The sequence below is a fragment of the Chelonia mydas genome, chromosome 8, assembly GCF_015237465.2.
Source record: "Chelonia mydas isolate rCheMyd1 chromosome 8, rCheMyd1.pri.v2, whole genome shotgun sequence".
In the NCBI taxonomy this organism is placed as follows: domain Eukaryota; kingdom Metazoa; phylum Chordata; order Testudines; family Cheloniidae; genus Chelonia; species Chelonia mydas.
This window is the reverse complement of record NC_057854.1, coordinates 70,793,716-70,813,552: the sequence shown is the minus strand read 5'-3', so window position 1 is coordinate 70,813,552 and position 19,837 is coordinate 70,793,716. Positions and strand designations below refer to the sequence as shown.

The window sequence follows — 19,837 nt, the reverse complement described above, 5'->3', positions numbered from 1 at the left end:
AAAGAAAAAAACCCAAGCCTGTGAGATATATAGCCTTGATGTGCATCAAACAAAGCAGGATATAAGTGTAGGGATTTATTTTACTTTTACCTTTTGGAAATTTATTGAAATATAAATTGCTCTGACTTCTTAAGATGATTTCTTAACTTATTATCATAACCATTATTAACAATTATCCAAAAATCATTACTTAACAAAAAGCTGAAAAGTTAATTGCTTTAATATTTTTGGCAGCTACTGAAATGCAGTATTCAATTTCACTGAAAATCAAAGATAGCCAGCTAATTGTTCTTACTGACACTGTCAGCCACAGAAAATACAGAACTCTGAAAATCAGTCATCAGCAAATTAACAAGCTTGTGTCTACAATAAATCTAAATGCTACAATAAAACAAACAGTGACTGTTGTACTATTTTTTAATGTCTTGAAACTAAGTAACAACTCAGACTTAATCAATTACAAGTTGTGGCTTTGGTATTATACCTAAAAATCTATTTGTGTAGCTTGTATTGAAGTACTTGATTAGCTTTCTAAAAAAAAACATACCTGTAACTCATTACTTAAATATGGATAAGCAATAGAATGAAAGTGAATATTTCATGATAATAACCTTGAGCAGATGCTCAAACGGGGACATCAATATGAGATTGGATTCTACTATCTTGACACACAGAAAGAGGTTGCAGTGTTAGTCTTTAGTGTGGTGGTAGAATGTGATGAAAGAGGACCATAAGTATTGATATTAATTGCATATTTTGAGCTGTAACCCAAAATATGATTTCTCTGCTTGAATTCTAAAATACCTTCTTATTGCCTTTAGCTGGGAAGACTTTCAACTGGACAGCAAGGAATGAGAGATGCCCAAACACATATGTGGCAGGGTGGGAGGCTAGCTCTCAGCCCCCTTCAGTTCTCTGCTTTGCCATTGGCTGGCAAAAGGGGGATGGGGACAGCTGACTGGCTACTATGTGTCCCCCCTTGCCTATCTGAGCTAAGCCCTGGCTTTGTAAATGCTGCCTTCCCTCCCCTCATAGCTGTAGATTAGGAGCTGTGCCACTTGGGATGATGCAGGTCTGACTGATGGCCTGTTTTTAGGGGTTAGGAAGGAATTTTTCCTTTTGGGCCTGGTGGGTTTTTTCACCCTTCCCACAGCCTTTCAATAGCAGAACTGGGTTAGAAGCAATAGAATTTGAGGTTTATATCATGCTGTTATGATTTCTGATTTGTTGAAACTTGTGGCTGGTGTCCAATGTAATGCCCCTTCCCAAAGTCAGAACATAAGAATGGCCCTACTGGGTCAGACCAAAGGTCCATCTAGCCCAGTATCAGGTCTTCCAACAGTGGCCAGTGCCAGGTGCCCCAGAGGGAATGAACAGAACAGGTAATCATCAGGTGATCCATCCCCTGTCGCTCATTCCCAGCTTCTGGCAAACAGAGGCTAGTATCTTGAATAAACTTGCGGCCTGCATTCACACCCATGCCCATCTGTCAATTGTTCAGCTGCTTGTCCTGGTCAATGGGGTCTGTCAGTTTCAACCCCTGCCCCTACAGTGGGGAGACTGTCATCAGACCAGTGATCACAACTCATTGAGACTGAATGGACCTGACCACCCAACAACGACACAGCCATCATGGGAGCATTCTCCTGGATAGATCCTAATAGATATTCCTGCTGACTGGAAAAATACAGTGTGAATAATGTGGGTCGAAGAGAACCAGACTTTGGGCATTCTAAAGTTCTGGTGCCATTGCGGGTCATCACAGGTCTCCAGCACTCTCCTGTCCCACAAGTCACTGCTAGTTGTCAGAAACCAAAAGCGCTGAATGGAGCTGTTCTAGGAAAGGATCTATGCAGTGGGCCTGCTCAGTGTCAGCCATTTCTTTATATGGTGTGCTTAGAGCCCTTGTTCTGTACCCCACTTAGCCCAGACACATTTGAGGCATCCTGCACGTTTATATTCACCACCATGGGGATCGCAGCATTAGCCAAACTACTTCATGCTGCCTGCCTGATAGCACTTGCTTTGAAAACAGCGCTCACTTGCAGTCACGAGAAGGATGATAGGATGAAGAGGAACCATGGGAATTATTAGTTTGTCCCCAAATCCCACAATTCCATCACATTCCCATCAGACTCCCACAATGCACAGCATGCAAAATCCCAGAATTCATACAGATCCGCAGCTGAGAAAACACACCATGGGATACAGATCTGACCAGAATGCTAAGCATTAATTGCAAAACAGCGCTGTGGTTTGTGGCAGCTAAAATATGAGGCAACATTTACTTATCACAGAATAACAATGAGGTGTGTACAACTGGCTTGTGCAACAGTTGTTGCAAATCACTTAATACGGATAAACAAAACTCACACAGGCAAGCAGGGCCGGCCTTATGGAAAATGGCAACCTGGCTGAACTTGCATTTTGGTGCCCCGACCCCTGTGAGCGTGGCACTCCCCCATTGCCCCTGGCATCCATGTGCTCCCCAGGCTCCCCATCCTCCCTTCCCCTTTAATCCCTGCACCGTGCCCCCTTCGCCCCGCCTGCTCCTGCACCCCTAATCCCTACACCCCCTTCACTCCCAACCTGTGCCCCCTCCTATGCCCTAAACCCTACACTATCACCTTCACCCCAATCCCTGCACCTCCCTCCTGTGCCCCTAACCCCTGCACTGCACATGCCCTATCACCACAACCCCTGCCCTCCTTCTGCACCCCAACACCTGCCCACTCCTCAGCCCCTAACTCCTGCATTGTGCCCCCTTCACCCCAACCCCTGCACTCTCCTCCAGTGTCCTAATGCCTGCATCCCCTTCACTCCTACCCCCTGCACCTCCCTCCTGAGCCCCTAACTCCTGCAGTGTCCCCTTCATACCAACCCCTGCCCCTCCTGCCCCCTAACCCTGCACTGTGCATACTCCCTTCACTCCAACACCTGCCCCCTCTTGTGCCCTTAACCCCTGCACTATCCCCCTTCACTCCTATCTGCTGCACCTCTCTCCTGAGCCCCTAACTCCTCCACAGTCCCCCCTTTGCCGCAACCTTTGCATCCCCCTCCTGCACCCACATGGGGAACCTGAGCTGGATGCATAAAGCTGCTGGCATTGCTGCTGTGATAAATGAAGTGTGTGTGTGGGGGGATAGCTCCCTTTTATGGACACCCAGCCAGTCACTTAGCTATAAAGTCCCTCTTGGTGGCTGTTCTCTGCTTGCTTTACCTCTAAAGGGTTAACAAAGTTCCCCAGGTAAAGGAAAAGGAGTGGGCACCTGACCAAAAAAGGCAATGGGAGGGCTAGAACTTTTTAAAATGGGGAAAAACAACCTTCCCTTTGTCTGTATGTTGTGGTTCTCCGGGAAAGAGCGGAGACACAGAGCAGGAATGCTGTAAGCAGCTTTAAAACCAGGTATGAAAAAACATCAAATCATACCTCAACCCTACTGATCTGAAACTCCAAATGTGTAAGTAGATCAGAAATGTTTAGAAAGACACGATTAGGGTTATTTCTTTTATTTCTTATTGGCTTGTGGGCTCCTCTGTGCTAACCCCAGATGCTTTTGTTTGCTTGTAACCTTTAAACTGAACCCCCAAAAAAGCTATTTTGGTTCCTTAATTTTTGGAATTGTTCTTTTAAAATCTAGCAGAAGCCTAAGTTCTAGATGTATTTTCTTTTTTTTTGTTTTTAATAAAATGTACCTCTTTGAAGAAAAGGATTGGATTTTTGGTGTCCTAAGAGGTCTGTGCACATGTTGTTTAATTAGCTGGTGGCAACAGCTGATTTCCTTTGTTTTTTCTTTCTCAGCTCTTCCCCCAGGGGGGTGGAAGGGCTTGAGGCTACCTGGGTCCAAGGGTTTTTTTGCATTTGGGTGGTGGCAATATTTACGAAGGCAAGCTCAGAGAAAAGCTGTAACCTTGAGAGTGCAATACAAGCCTGGAGTGGTAAGTATTAATTTTTAAAATCCTTGCTGGCCCCGACTTGCACTCCAAGTGCCAGAATGGGGAATCAGTCTTGAGAGCTGCTCACTCCTCCCTGGATTGCTGCTCCTCCGCCCCGCAGGGGGCTGCGTGTGCGTGTGTGTGTGTGTGGGGGGGGGGGGGGGGGCGCAAGGAGCAATGTCAGGGCTTCCTGCATCCAGGTCACTTTTCCTGCTGCCTGTGTAAGGGGAAGGCAGAGGAGCAGCAACTCCTGATGCCTCAACACAGCCCTGGTGGGGAAGTGACCTGGATGCAGGGAGCCTTGGTGTGCATGTTGGGGGAGTGTGTGAAGGTGTGTGTGTTTGTGTGTCTTGAGAGGAGTGTGTGTGCCTGAGAGAGTGTATGAGAGTGCTGTCTCTTTAAGAAAGAACACATGGTCAGGAGCCTGAACTAGGCTTGTTTCAGAGTAACAGCCGTGTTAGTCTGTATTTGCAAAAAGAAAAGGAGTACTTGTGGCACCTTAGAGACTAACCAATTTATTTGAGCATAAGCTTTTGTGAGCTACAGCTCACTTCATCGAACTGTAGCTCACAAAAGCTTATGCTCAAATAAATTGGTTAGTCTCTAAGGTGCCACAAGTTCTCCTTTTCTCTTTGAACTAGGCTTGTTCAGACACAAGCAGCTGCCAGCAGCTCAGGACCCAGAGAGGCAGCAGCACAGAGATTCCCCCTGTCCCATCACCCCAACTTAGTGGAAATCGGATACACTGGTGTGGGGGGAGGAGGACACCCTGCCATCAGGCCCCGCCCCAAGCAGAGCAGACAGGACGACGCTCCCAGTCCAGAGTGGCCAGGGTAGGGTGACCAGATGTCCAGGTTTTATAGGGACAGTCCTGCTTTTTGAGTCTTTTTCTTATATAGGCTCCTATTAACCCCCACCCCTGTCCTGATTTTTCAGGCATGCTGTCCGGTCACCCAAGGTTAGGGGCGACTCCAGGGCGGAACAGGCCGGGGGGCAGGAACAGTGGTGGCTGCACACGTGGAGCAGGGTGACGGAGGGGCACCCCTGCTCTGGAGGAGTCACCTGGCTTGGACGGCTGGTTGTCCAACTGCCCCCTGCAGCTCAGGTCTCTCCCCCTCCCCCACGCTGCTGCTCGCCTGCCTGCCTGCCGCCTCTGTCAGCCCAGCTGGCCCTCGGCAGCAGGTCAGGCGGGAATCCAAACCCTGCGCATGGCATCCCCTTGGGCGGGCCACCCTGGGCGGGGGCCCGTATGGCCCGCCCTGCAGGCAAGTGGGGAAGAACAATAGAACATGCTGTGATGACAGAGGAGTTGGGGAGGGAGTCACAGGAGGATATGGGCTTACTAGGCAGAACGTAATGCAGTGTAGCTGTAGCCGTGTTGATCCTGAAGAAGAGCTCTATGTGGCTCAAAAGCTTCTCTCCCTCTCTCTCTCACCAACAGAAGTTGGTCCAATAAAAAATATTACCTCACCCACCTTGTCTCAATCAGAATGTAAGCTGGTTCTGTTCCTTTCCTGTAATTTATAAGGAAACCCTATCTAATGTAGCTTGTAGTTAAGAGTCAGATTAGATGAGACTCACTATGAGTGGAGGATGTTTGTTATTTTAAGATCTTTTTTCTCTAATATTCTATTCCAATTGGTTTATTTTAATAAGGCTCCTAGTGAATAGCACAGGCCATAGGTTGCTGGAGGAATGAAACACAGGTGTCCGAAACCCAGCTGGATTTGAGGGAGATAAGCAATTGCTACACAGAGGGCAGAGCAGGACTCTGGTCTAAGCTAGGATAGTCATGAGATTCCACCCGGAGACAGTTAAAGATAAGACTAACACTTGATAGACCAGAAAGGGGACAGAGAAGCAGCTAGCTCTCTAAAGGTGACAAGCAGATAATTGGAATGGTAACTGATTAGCAATGAGAAATGGGGTTCTTTAAAGGATAAATTCCAAACATCCAAAATGTAATGGTCAACATACAGATGTGGAAATTAGGGGAAAAAACAAACCGAAGAGCTATAATATCAGTAAATTAAACATCAAAATTTATACTTTAAAAGAAAAAAAAAAAACAAAGAGGCAACTATTTATTTAAGAAAATAATTCATGTTTTAGCAAAGCTCCTGTCATCAACTCTGGACACCTGTACCAGGCACATTTATTGCCTAATTAAATATTAACACATCTTGATCCAATCTGTGGCATAATTTTAATTACTGTTTTCTCTTAGGAAAGCCATATAATCAATGTTTTTATAGCTGTTCCTAGAGGCTGTTTTGTAAAACCCCATTAGTAAATTGTGATCCATCACTAAAATATTTTCCTCCAGATTGCTATTAGTAAATCAAGTCCATTCCATTACTCTGGGGTGGTGGGATACTTTCTATTTTAAGAGAAGCAAAACTTTGTTTCTTTAATAATCTAAATTAGAAATCTTGGGGAAAAAAGCACAATCCTTGTTAAAATCCTAGCACATAAAGAATCAATGTTGGTGATTTACAGACACTCTAAAACATGACCAATTATTTTTTTAAAATATGCGAATAATCCACAATATTTTTATTGCTGGATGAAGCAATTAAACAGAGAATCAGCATTACCTTCTGAGCATATATTTAAATTTTCTGCTGGGGATGACTTGCAACTATCAAAGCATGTTTCATAGTTACCTGCAACATTTTCTCTTTCCACCAAGGATTAAGAATGTTTATATTCTATAAACATAGATTAGCATCATTACATATTTAGGGTGAGAAACCTGTGTAAAATATATAAATTCAGTTGGGAATAAACTTAAATTGGCATGTGCTTAATTTCAGTATGTGCTTAACCAGATCCAGTTACAGAGAACGAGGTCTTGATTTGACTTTTGGGAAGGTAGGAGGGCATGGTACAGTAGAAGAAATATTTTTCTATGTTCCCATGATAAGTTAGTGTAAGTGCTATTCACTAAATTTCCAATTTGATATCACAAGATTTTCAATTATCTTTAATTGTTTTAAACACATTTCTTCTCTCCTTAGGCAAAATTCCTATTGAAGCCAAAGGGAGTTTTGCCTGGGAAAGGACTGCAAGACTGGGCCATTTACCATACTGTTCTTTGAATCTGATTACCTACAGTGCTGCATAGTTAACATAATTGTGGAAAATATAAACCATGAAAATGTCAATCCCAGCTAATTTGATTCTTGATCCTAATCCAGCACTTCTACATTCTGTAAGAGATTCAAACCATTTTAATTCAATACTTGCTGTTACAGAGGATCTTTATTATAGATTTTGATCTTGGCTAGAGGCCTCATCTACTTAAAAGTCCATTAAATAAAGCAATGTTTTTCTTTATGTATTGGCTATTGCAATATGCACAGTCAAAAACCCGTACTGCCCACAAAATGGCCTGTTTTTATTTTGTTTTAATAATGATGTAAAAATGAAAACAGTTGACATAACAATCACAATAGATCTAATCTAACATAAGTCAATAATTAGTTACCAGAAGAGATAAAATTAAGACACAGTTTATGTGAGTGAAAGATGAAGACTCTTTTATAGTAATTCTTCTATGAAGCAATTTGTAAAAGCTTTTAAACCATATTTCACACACTCTGAAATAAATGAATCTTCTAACTGTAATCGTTGTTCTCCTAATAACTGTAACATGGACTCTTAATCACTCATTGGCTTGGAAAGAGGATTATGGGGGGCAAAATCAGCCCTCACCTTTACGGCTAGAGGCGCACAAGGCAGTGGAACCAGTGCAGCTCTGCCGCACAAAGCAGGGAAAGGGTGTATGGTGGCCGCACAGGATGTGTGTACCACCCGCTGCTTAGAGTCCAGCTCTGTGGAAGATGGCTGGGGGTGGATGGGTTCACCAGGGCAGGGTGGCGCCTGGTTAGCCAGCTCCCCTCCTCTCTCCCGGTGCCTAAGGAACTTTAGGTCAGGCTTGACAAAGCCCCCACTGGGATGATTTAGTTATGGATTGGTCCTGCTTCGAGTAGGGGATTGGACTAGATGACCTCCTGAGGTCCCTTCCAACCCTGATATTCTATGATTCTATGACCCAGGAGGGCTCTGCAGTCTGGGGTCCAAGATTTCTCTTCTCAGTCTCAGTGCATATATACCCTGTGTGCTGGGCTGAAAATGGTTCCCCAGATTTGGCTATTAGTACATAAATCAACCTTGTTTACACATTTTTAATGCAAGTATGAGATGGGAATCTATATTCATAGGTGTTAAAAGATACTGGAATATATAAACACAGGAATTTCCATGCAAAATGTGAGCCCAGATTCTCAGCTTCATCTAACATCCACTGGTCACAAAGGAGGTGCTAGGGTTCCCTGATCCTAATCCCAGACGGTTTTCTTCTAGCTCAGCCCCCAGGGTATCTTAGGGTATTCTTAAGACTTTTGTAGACTATGCCAACTGGCTGTTGCCCTGAGCTGCTGGTAACCCATCAAGGGCCACTCAGGTCCCACCCCCAATGCACTCCTCTATACCAGTGTTTTAAAACTTGGGATGCCGCTTGTTCAGGGAAAGCGCCTAGTGGGCCGGGCAGGTTTGTTTACCTACTGCGTCCACAGGTTTGGCCGATCGTGGCTCCCACTGGCCACGGTTCGCTGCTCCAGGCCAATGGGGGCTGCGGGAAGGGTGGCCGGCACCAATGGTACAGGAAACAGCTACATCAGCAGAGAATTCCCCAGATGAAATCCTGGCTCTATTGTAGTCAATGGTAAAACTCCCATTGATTTTAATGGGGCCAAGATTTCACTAACCCCATGCCTGCAGAATCTCCAGATCAGCCAGGTTTACAGCTCTTTTGTTTCAGTCCAGCACGAAGGGCTTTCAATGTGCAGGGAATTTGGACCATTATGTATTTGGGGAAAAAGATGCTGCCCAGCTCAGTGTTCAGTTCTTTATAAAGAAACATTTGGAATGTGCTCTTGCTAAGGTTTTCCACATATCGTTAGCATTTTAGTGAACATTTCTTTAGTTGCTTTACTGCATATATGGCTTATATTCCATGAGACTAATTTTAAAAGCTTAGTTGAGAGTTATACAAACAAAACATATCTTTTACTCCTATGTAGGCTTTTAAAATATCTACCTATATAATAAATTTACTGAAAATTGAATTATTCTGAGACTATGATGTCACCACGATTTTGAAAACACTGAGGCCATCTTTGATCCTCAGGGCATAAGCAGGAGAGCAAGATTTCAAGCATAGCTCTCCATAGAGCACTGGTCAAGGAAGCGAATATAACCTGGCTGACAAAAGTGTGGTTCCCAGCACACTTGGTCTGCTACCTTGGGGGCAAGGTCTAGTTCCTGTCCCATCTACATTTATTGTGGTCAAGAGCACACAAAAGAGATTGCATTCTTCTCCTTTTTTGAAGGAGCAATAAATTTAGCTGCCAGATGCAGCCAATCTCTACCTGCCTCAGCTGCATTTCCCTGAGCCACACGAGGGCTTACACTGCCATTTGAGTCATAGTTTACTTTAAACTAAAAATGATTTTTGCGGACTGTTGTGCCAAGTGGTGAAGTATATTTGTCCCAAGAACAACACTTGCCAAATTCTGTAGCCAGCAATCATGGAACCTCTGGAGTTATCACTGGGTCTGTAAGCCAGTCAGGTGTTTAATGGACAGCTTTAGGTCACATCCTTCTATGAACCATCTTTGTGTATTCAAAGTACATATATGCTGAAAATGAGATTCCTAATTTCAGAACTTGTTTGGAAATTCCTTTAGTATAATAACCACTTTTTGTACTGCACTTACACAACCCACTACCACCTTTGAGAAGAAAAAAACTCACTTTTTATTTTAAACGTGTGTCATCCTGTTACCTTGTGATAATTTGGGTCACAAAGATTGGTCCCAGTCCTGCAATCAATCCATATTGAAAACTCCCCTTAACTTCCATATGCACTTCATACATGGAATGATTGCAAGATCAGACCCCTTGTGAAGTAATATACTTTTTTTAAAGTAGCTTTTTTCCCCAGAGGTAGAAGCATGCTGAGAATAGCAAACTACCTTCACAGTACACACACTATCAGTAATCTTGCTCCTTGTCAAAATATTTCCTATACAAATGCAAGTGCTGACTGTTTGAGACACTTAAAAAAAGGACTTTTATATCTCTCTGCTGTCATTCTTCTCCATGTTAATATAACACAAATCGTTTGTGAGTATACCATGCACATCTGCATTAAAAAAAAAAAAAAAAAACCAAAAAAACCACCACCACCAGAATCTATACCATAAACTCATCTTCTCCTCATTAGATATCAATTTAAATATTTAACCAACTATTTGGATAAAAGAGCATTTTTCTGTTTTAAATCATCAATTCTAGCATATCGAGACTCACTTTCTTTTTTAAGCGAAGATAAGTTACCACATTAAAAATAAATGAGCTTTCTTTTTGTTAGTTGATTGGACATTGAGTTCACATAATAAATCACCAGGAGTTTTATATGCTAGTCTATGTGCTAAGCTCAAGCAGCACCTGTAGCTATTGCTTGTGTGATTCAGAAGACAATAAAATATTTTATCATCTGATCATCTGAAGAAACTCAAAAGACTGAAATGTCTTTGAAATACACAGGCATTTGTATGTCAAATTACCTCTGAAATCCCCCAACCAGAGTAACTCTTGCACAATCCATTTGAAATACAGCTTCAATATTCAAAAAAATCAATAATTTAAACCACAGGTTGAACATTTTTACTGCTTCCACTGCAGACTGTCATTTTTCGAAATGAAAATGCTAATGGCACTAAAGGGGAAAGCTCCAGACAGAAGCGATGCATGAATGCAAGCATGGAGTGGCTAAAAATACTGATTTGGTCTCTTCCCATCCCCCCAATCACCCATCTAGGACAAAACATCTTAAAATCAACAACTTTCATTTTAGCACTTCTAAAAAATGCAGTTTGTTGTACTTGATATTTTGGTGTATGACCAGTTAAATATATAAAGACATTTAATAGTAAATATGAATACTGAATGTAATACATTTGAAGTCATATTATTAAGTTGCATTGTTTATGCATTATCTCTAATGTTAACATCTGAAAACATTGGCTAGACCACTGTGAGCACTTTTCCCGTGTATAGTAAAGTCTGCATGTGTTATGCACATGAAGCAGTTGAAAGTATGTATTATAAATACCCAGCAATCCAAAGCATGCTGCATAAATACACATGACCTATGATGGTTGCTTTGAAAAGTGTGTGTGACCCCATACACATTATATGAAATCTGCATGACCGAGATGTGTATGGCCACTATGGAAGAAATTATAAGCAAAAATCAGATTGAGTTGGTAAATGAAGCAGGTATGTCCAGACCAGGAAGAACTGAGAGAGCCTCATTGAGGATAAGGGGTCTAGAATAGGAGGAAGCAAAGCCACTTGTGGAGACTGTCTGATAATAAAGGAGGTCCATCCCATGTATGGATTGCAAGGTCAGATATAGTCTGTGCACAGCCTGAAAAGTGACTGCTGCTATCAGGCAATTCTTCAATATTATTAGACACCTAAGGAAATTCCAAGGGACAAACTTTGTTAGTTGGATTAGAGAAATAATCTATTACTTTCTCAACCAAAAATATCTCCAAGAGAAAGCTATGTTATCAATATATTCAAGGGTTAGCCTGGAAATTCCAAAGTTCATTTTGGAGAACTCATGACACATTTAACAGTATACAGATAACCAGCTATGGTCAGCTAAACAACTTAACATTTTCCTTTAGCACTGCCATCATGAACATTCATAAACTCTGTTGATAACCTCATCCAACCTTCACAAAAATTAATCTACCCACTGACCACAACCAATAATTAATTTAAATCTCAAAACGACAAACTGCTTCAAACTAGGAAAAAAACCAGAACTTTTCATTTAGAAAATTTCAGAACAACTATTTTGAAAATTTTCTTTGAAAAGATACTGAAATGGGAAATTGATCAAAACCAGCCCTTTCCCGCCAACACTTTTGGTTTTGACAAATCAGCATTTCCCAGTGAAAAAATGTTCTGCCAAAGGATTCCTGACCAGCTCTATCGAATATCATATTCTCAAATCAGAGTGGTTGCGTAGACTCCAGCCTTCATCATAGCCAGACATAGCCCATGAAAAAGATATATTTTTAACAATTTGTGAATGGACAAACAACATATTGAGGGGAAATCATTACCTCTGGTCCCAAAGACGCCATGTACAAGTCATAAGACACAGAGCTGGAGTATATACACAAATCTCCTTGGCAGAGATCACGACACCTCTATAGAAAGAACAAATTTTACCATGATGACAGAGCATCACTTTCTGTATTGAAAAATTGTGACTAGGAAAACAGTTATAAAATTGAATGAAAACTAATTGATGTTACAAGGGCAGAATTAAGGTTCCTTGTGTAAACATAGCTTTGTATTTGCATGATTTTAATTGTTTATGGATTTTTAAAGTTAAGTTTTACTTGGAATGAGGAGGTTAGTCACCCTGTGCAGTAACTGACATTCTTCGAGATGAGTGTCCCTGTGGGTGCTCCACTTCAGGTCAAGGTGTGTCCCAGTGCCTTTGATCGGAGATTTCTATAGCAGTACCCCTATGGGCTGCGCACGTGCTGTGCCTACCTCTCGAGCTGTCAGTGTTAGAATAGCGCGTGCACAGCCCGGGCTCCTAAATTGTTTCTCTACAACTGAGTGCGTTACGAATCCCAAAGTAGAGGGGAGGAGGGCAGGTAGTGGAGCACCCACAGGGACACTCTTCTCGAAGAACGTCAGTTACTGCACAGGGTAAGTAACCTCCTCTTCTTCTTTGAGAGATGTCCCTGTGGGTACTCCACTTCAGGTGACTGAAAAGCAGTATCCCTTAGGATGGTTGGGACTTTGGATGAGGCAAGAAGGCTGTTGATAAGACAGCTCTACCCAACCTGGTGTCAGACGCTGCAGTGTGGATGAGAGTGTAGTGATTGGCGAAGGTAAGGTTCGATGCCTTGCATTTGTCAGACAGTGGGACATTACGGAGAAAGGCTGTGGAGGTGGAGACAGCTCTTGTAGAGTGTGTGTCCTAATTGATGTAGGAGGGTGTATTTGCCTCAGTTGGTAACAAAGGCGTATGCAGTCAGCAATCCATTTGGAAAGTCTAGGTGTAGAGATAGTGTTTCCCGGTGAGCCTTGAGTAGTAGAGACAAAAAGTCTGGGGGGTTTTCTAAACGTTTTTGTTCTATCCAGGTAAAAGGATAATGCTCTGCGAACATCAAGAGTGTGCATTGCTGTTTCAAAGGCGTTAGCATGAGGTTTGGGGGAAAATGTTGGGAGGTGCATAGGCTCATTGAGGTGAAAGGAAAAGTTTAGCTTAGGTAGGAACTTTGGATGCGTGTGGAGAGTGACCTTATCGCGGAAGAACGTGGTATATGGAGGGTCTGCCATAAGCACCCCCATTTCTCCTACTCGCCTGGAAGACATGATTGGTATGAGGAAGGCGGTCTTCATGGATAGGTGGAGAAGGGAGCAGGTAGCCATTGGTTCAAAGGGTTTATCCATCAGGGCTTTGAGGACTAGGTGTAGGTCCCAAGGTGCAGCAGGCGGTTTCATGTCTGGGTATAACGTCTGGATACCCTTCAGGAACCTTTTGGTGATTGGATGGGCAAAGACTGTAACGTTGTGAATCTCATGGTGCAAGGCGGTGATTGCCGTGAGGTGGACCTTGAGTGAGCTCATGGAGAGGTCAGATGTTTTAAGGTGTAACAAGTAATCCAGTATCAGTGGGAGTGAAACTGGAGAAGTCTGTTTGTCAGCGCACCAAGATGTGAACCGTTTCCATTTATGCAAGTAGGTAGTGAGCGTGTTGTGTGTTCTGCTGTGTAGAAGGACAGTGCGCATTTGGTCTGAACATGTTAATGCCTCATTAGAGAACCATTAATTAGCCAGGCCCTCAGGTGGAGACTTATGTAGGGGTGAAAGAGTTGTCCCCAGTGTTGTGATGGGAGGTTGCTGAGTGGGGGAAAGGGAATAGGCGGCTTGACTGACATGCGCATGAGAAAGGGGTACCATGGTTGTCTGGGCCATGCTTGGGCTATGAGAATGATGTTGGCTCTGTCCGTTCATATCTTCTGAATTACTCTGTTCAACAGAGGCATTGATGGGAATGCATACATGAGAGATTTGGTCCATGGGAGCATAAAGGCGTCTCCCCGTGAGTGTTTCCCCAGGCCTGCTCTGGAGCAGAATGTCGGGCATTTTTTGTTTGTTGGTGTGGCAAATAGATCCTGTTGGGGGTAAACCCAGGTCTGGAAAATGTTGGAAAGAATAGTGTTATGGAGCTCCCACCCATGCTGTATGGGGAACAATCAGCTGAGCTCGTCTTGCGGTGGTATTCTGAGAACCTGGCAGGTATGTGGCAGAGATATGGATATTGTGTTGAAGGCACCAATTCCAAAGTTTTACCGCCTCTGTGCAGAGGGAGTGGGACCGGGCTCTGCCCTGTCTGTTGACATAAAACATGCATGCAGTCTTGTCGGTCATGATTCGAATTCAGCAGTTTCGGATGATGGGAAGGCAATGGAGGCAGGCATTACGTACGGCTCTGAGTTCTAGTAAATTTATGTGAAGTCCTGGTTTCTGAAGCAGCCCAGAGGCCCTGAGTTGTGAGGTGGCCCATGTGTGCTCCCCATCCTGTGAGGGATGCATCTGTAGTGATGGTAATTGAAGGGGGATCTTGTCAGAAGGGAATCCCGGTACAGAGGTTGATGGGAGAGATCCACCACAGAAGTGAGTCCTTGACTTTCTGGGGCATAGTTAATAACTTGTTTAGCCTGTGTGTGTTTGGTTTGTATACCATGGCTAACCAACCCTGAAGGCATCACTTGTACAGGCAAGCATTTGTGACCACAAATGTGCAAGCAGCCATGTGTCCTAAGAGCTGCAGGGAGTCTTGGTCTGTAGTCTGTGGGCTGGCACATATCTGGGTAATAAGGGTGCCAATTGTGTGGAATCTGTCCTGGGGAAGGGATGCAAGACCAGTGGTGGAACCGAGGTGGGCGCCAATGAAGTTGATTTGTTGGATAGGTTGTAAGGTAGATTTGTTTTTGTTTATTTGCAGGCCCACGGTGCAGAAGCAGTGAAGGGTTGCAAGAGTTGCGTGGTTCACTTCTAACTGAGTGGGGGACTTGAGAAGACAATCGTCCAGATAAAGAAATATGAGGACTCCTTTTTTTCTGAGATGTGCTATTACAACTCCTAGCACCTTTGAGAAGACACGTGGTGCAGTGGAGAGGCCAAATGGGAGGACTCTGTATTGGTAGTGCTGTGTTCTCACGGCAAACCTGGGGAAACATCGATGGTCAGGGTGGGTAGTGACATGAAATATGTGTCTTGGAGGTCGAGGGTTGAAAACCAATCTCCTTGCTCCAGCGTCAGAATTATCATTGGGAGAGTAACCATCCGGAATTTCTGTTTCTTGACAAACTTGTATGAATGTTGAAGATCAAGATAGGACATCAACCACTGTTTTTCTTTTCCGTCAAGAAATAGTGGGAGTAAAACCCTTTCCCTCTGTGTTGAGGGGGTACCTCCTCTATTGCTCCGAGATGTATGAGGTGTTGTACCTCCTGACGGAGCAATTATTCATGAGAGGGGTCCCTGAAGAGGGACGGGATGGGAGGCTGGGAGGTAAGGAGAGGAAGGGGATGGCATAACCTGATCTGATAATTTCCAGGATCCATTTGTCCATAGTGATGGTTTTCTAGTTGGCCAGGAATGGACACAAACTGTGTCCAAAGAAATGGTTGGTGGGAGTTGGTGCTGGAGAGGGTGCGAGGTTTTCTATATCCTCGACCAAGCCTTCAAATTTGGGTTAGGAGGGTGGGTCGCCATTGTTTGCGCAGGGTGATGTCATTGGTTCCTGGGTTTATGTCGTTGTTGTTGTATATCATATTGTCTTAAAGGTGGATATTGCGCAAAGGTATGGTAACGCGGTTGTTGGCATGGCTGATATCTATATTGTCTTTTCTTTGAGGCAGGTGTTTGGATGCCTAAGGATTGGAGTGTGGCATGTGAGTCCTTCATGGAGTGAAGGATCTCATTGGTTGTAGAGGTGAAGAGCTTATCTCCATCAAAGGGGAGATCTTTGACAGTATTCTGTATCTCCTTTTGAAAGGAGGAAGAAGCAAACCCTGAGGCCCACCGCATGATGACGGCTGTGGCTGTGGATCTGACAACTGCGTCCGCAACATCGAGGGCAGCTTGAAGAGCTGTCCAGGAGATCAGTTGGCCCTCGGATAACACTGCTTTAAACTGTTGTTGTTTACCCTCTGACACATCATCAACAAATTGCATTACTTTAGCATAATTTTTGTGGTCATATTTTGCTAAGAGCGCCGCATAGTTTGCTACTTTAAATTGCAAAGTGGAAGAATAATACACTTAGCGGCCGAAGGAGTCCAGTCTCTTGTTATCTTTGTCAGATGGGGTGGATTGGAAGTGTTGGTATTTATTTTTCTGGTTGGCCATGTTGACCACTAGCGAATTAGGTGAGGGGTGCATAAATAGAAACTCAGAACCCTTAGATGGGACAAAATATTTGCGATCCAGTCTCTTGCTAGTGGGCGTTATTGTGGCTGGGGTCTGCCAAATAGTTTTAGCAGGTTCCATAATGGCCCCATTGATTGGTAGGGCTATTTTGGAGGAGATTGTAGCTTGCAAGATGTCGGTAAGCTCATGGTGTGTTTCAGGTGTCTCCTTCAGGGTAATCTTCAGCTCCTCCACTACTCTTTTAAACAACTCTTGAAAATGAGTGAGCTCATCAATAGTGGGAGGTGGTGGGGGTACCATGGCATCTTGTGGTAGTATCACTGTAGAGGAGGTGTGCGGGGTAGTGTCCTCTGTAGGGGTGGCGGCCACTTCAGGTCTTATCTGGGTTTCAGTGTAAGCTGGCAGTGGGGAGGGTCTGACAACTTTCCTCCTGGCAGCCCGCGGAGTGTGTTGTGGTGTAGGCCCATGGACCCCAGTGTGGCGATTGCCCAGGTGGGCGGGCATAGGTGGTCCCATCCAGGGATTGCTATACTAGTGAGGATAGCCATGAGGATATGGAGAATGTGCTTTAATGCATCTCCCAGTTGCAGGTAATGAACCTGGGAAGAATACTCGAGAGGAAAACATCTGTTCATCATATTCTTCTTCCTCCTCCTCATCCTCATTGGAGAGGCTTGATGTAGTAGGAGAGTATTGAAGGTGCTGAAGGTCTCGGTGATACACTAGTGCCGAGGAGACTCAGGGGAGTGGGACACCCTTAATTTTTCTGGCTGTAAAAACTGAGGTGGAGCTGACTGACCAGGAGCTTGTGCCGGTGTAGATGGCGGAGGCAGAGTCTGCTGGGGCATCTGCTGATGCACTGAAGGGTGTCCCGGGGGTGCATGCTGCCTCAGAGGAGTAGGTGCCCCTGAGATAGGTACTGTAAGGGAGGCTGGAGACCTCAGGAGGCTCGGTTCCGAGAGCGTCGGCTGCAAAAGCGATTCCGCATGATCAAAGGACGGTGCCACGGCCACTGCCTGTGTTCTCGGCACCATAGCAACAATTGACACCATAGTGACAGAGGTGGCCGAAGGAGAGCAGAAAGAGGTGGGCAACTGAAAGCCCTGCGCCTCGGCACCAGGTAGTGGGACAGCCGACTCACGGTCAGTCCTGAGGTGCCTGCCGAGTTAAAGGTACTGAGCCGCGGAGCGGCAGTTACCGGAAACAGGAGAGCCGGTTTTAACTTATTCCCCGAGGAGCGGTCCCTGAGTGGGGAGGAAGCTGGCCTTTTTTTGCTTTGGCTTTGCCTCTGGAGAGTGTCACAGAGGTTTGCTGGCCAGGGTCAGATGCAGGTCTGAGAGAGTTTTCCTGGAGGAGCATTGTAAGTCTGAGCTCCCTGTCTTTGGGGGTCCATGCTTTCAGTTTGGCATCGTCGGTGCATTTTTTGGGTACATGAGACTCTCCCAAACACACACTGCGTGTGACCATACGAGATGGGGATGGCATCCTTACAGGAGGTGCATCTCTTGAAGCCTGGGAAGCCAGGCATGTCCGTAACCGCTGAGGTGTTTTTTTTCTTTTTTTGAGAAATAAATGTAACACCTAATATATCTTGCCTAAATGATACCTCTAATGACGAAACACTATCTAAATAAAATGAGAAACAAACTAACTCGCTAATCTCAAAGAGCACTGCTGAACTCCGTCTCTAGCCAGGGGCGGTAGAGAAGGAACTGAGAAGCCCGGGCTGTGCACGTGCTATTCTAACACTGACAGCTTGAGAGGCAGGCACAGCGCATGCACGGCCCATAGGGGTACTGCTGTAGAAATCTCCGATCAAAGGTGCTGGGATGCACCTTAACCTAAAGTGGAGCACCTACAGGGACATCTCTCAAAGGAGAATTGCAGGTTATAGTTGCTTTACAACTTCATGGAATTTATGGCCAGAAGGGATCATGAGACAATCTAGATCACCTAGTGTGACCTCCATTAAATTCTACTCAGTTATCTCTATGTTCAGACCGATAACTTGGGTTAGACTAAATTATTTCAGTCCTTGTTTTTCCTGAGAAATCAATAAAATTCTAAAAGATATTTTGGTTGAAATAATTAATAGATTTGTTTAATCTTAGCTCCAGATACATGACATTTTTTCCCCGGGAATAAGTAATGTAATATTTATGTCCTTTATGAAATGCACGTACAAAATTCAGATGTGGACTCCAATATTCTGTGGACATCAGTGAGAGATCTATGAATGTAGAACAGTTCATCACAGTTAAAATATGCCAAGAGAATCAGAGAAGAGAATTTTTTTATTGAGATTTGTATCAACTGCATACAAGAATGCCCATTTCAGATTCTGGGCACCCATGACAAACTCTTAAAAGTAAAATTCATACATAATAGAGTCATCAATTGACCTACCAAAAGCACTATCCCTCGCAGCAACTAAATATAATAATAATTCCCATCAAGAAAACCCCCACCAGAATTCCAGCATCACCCTTTTCCAAACTCCATGAGAACTAAGGAAAAAAGAGGAACCTTGCAGCGTGTTCTGAAGGTTAACATACTCAGGTTGTTACGGATCAAAGTGAAGGAATAAGAACTCTGAAGGTGTGGGGCCATCTGGTAAATTCCCTCCAGCAGCTCCCCTCTCTTTTGCACCAGCGGGACTTTAGCACTGTGCATCCACTGACCACAACTGTGGCGGCAAGGAGAAAGATGGTCTCTTAGATAAGCAGGCTATTTAGGGCTTTCTAGGTAAAACTAAAATAAAACCACAAAATCAATCTGGAAACCAGTAGGAGGCCAGTGCAGATCAGAGAACACTGCTTCAATATGCTCACAAACTGATACACTGCTTAACAAGTAGGCCAGCAGATTCTGCACCAGCTGCAATTCCTGGATAGATTTAAGAAGTCACTCCCATTAGTAGTCTAATCTTGAAATAACAAATGTATAGATGACTGTTGTCAGGTCCACATCCAAAAGAAATAGATGCAGTCTTCTGGCTGTGAGAAGCTGAAAAAGCCATCCTAGCTGAGGCTGCTGCCTGATCTTCTAATAGCAGCGGGGAGTCTAATTACATCCCTAGATTGTGAACCTCATTCACAACTGGTTGACACACACCCTCAGTCAAAGGGGCTGATCTTTCTTGTGACATACCCTCTAGACATTTCTCTCAACTAACCAGCATCACCTCTGTCATGTTTGGATTGGCATTTCACCCAGCTTGCTGTCTTCTATGCCCGTGTCTTCCCCAAACATTGAATAATGCAAGGACTGTTCCAGCTGAATCAGCTGAGAGGTATGAAGATGAGTTTTGGCACATTGAACACATTTCAAACCATGTCTCTTTACTTATTCC

At 44.1% G+C, this 19,837-nt stretch overlaps 1 protein-coding gene and 1 long non-coding RNA gene across 5 annotated transcripts in view; one reads left to right on the top strand and one right to left on the bottom strand.

The window, feature by feature from the left end:
• Positions 1-19,837, bottom strand: part of DPYD (dihydropyrimidine dehydrogenase) — a 558,093-nt gene that overhangs the window by 195,853 nt on the left and 342,403 nt on the right. The gene's annotated exons all lie outside the window — the stretch shown is intronic.
• On the top strand, positions 3,215-17,914 carry LOC122466860. Its single transcript, XR_006292761.1, has 3 exons — positions 3,215-3,461; positions 15,056-15,301; positions 15,975-17,914. It is a non-coding gene; the product is annotated as an uncharacterized LOC122466860 (long non-coding RNA).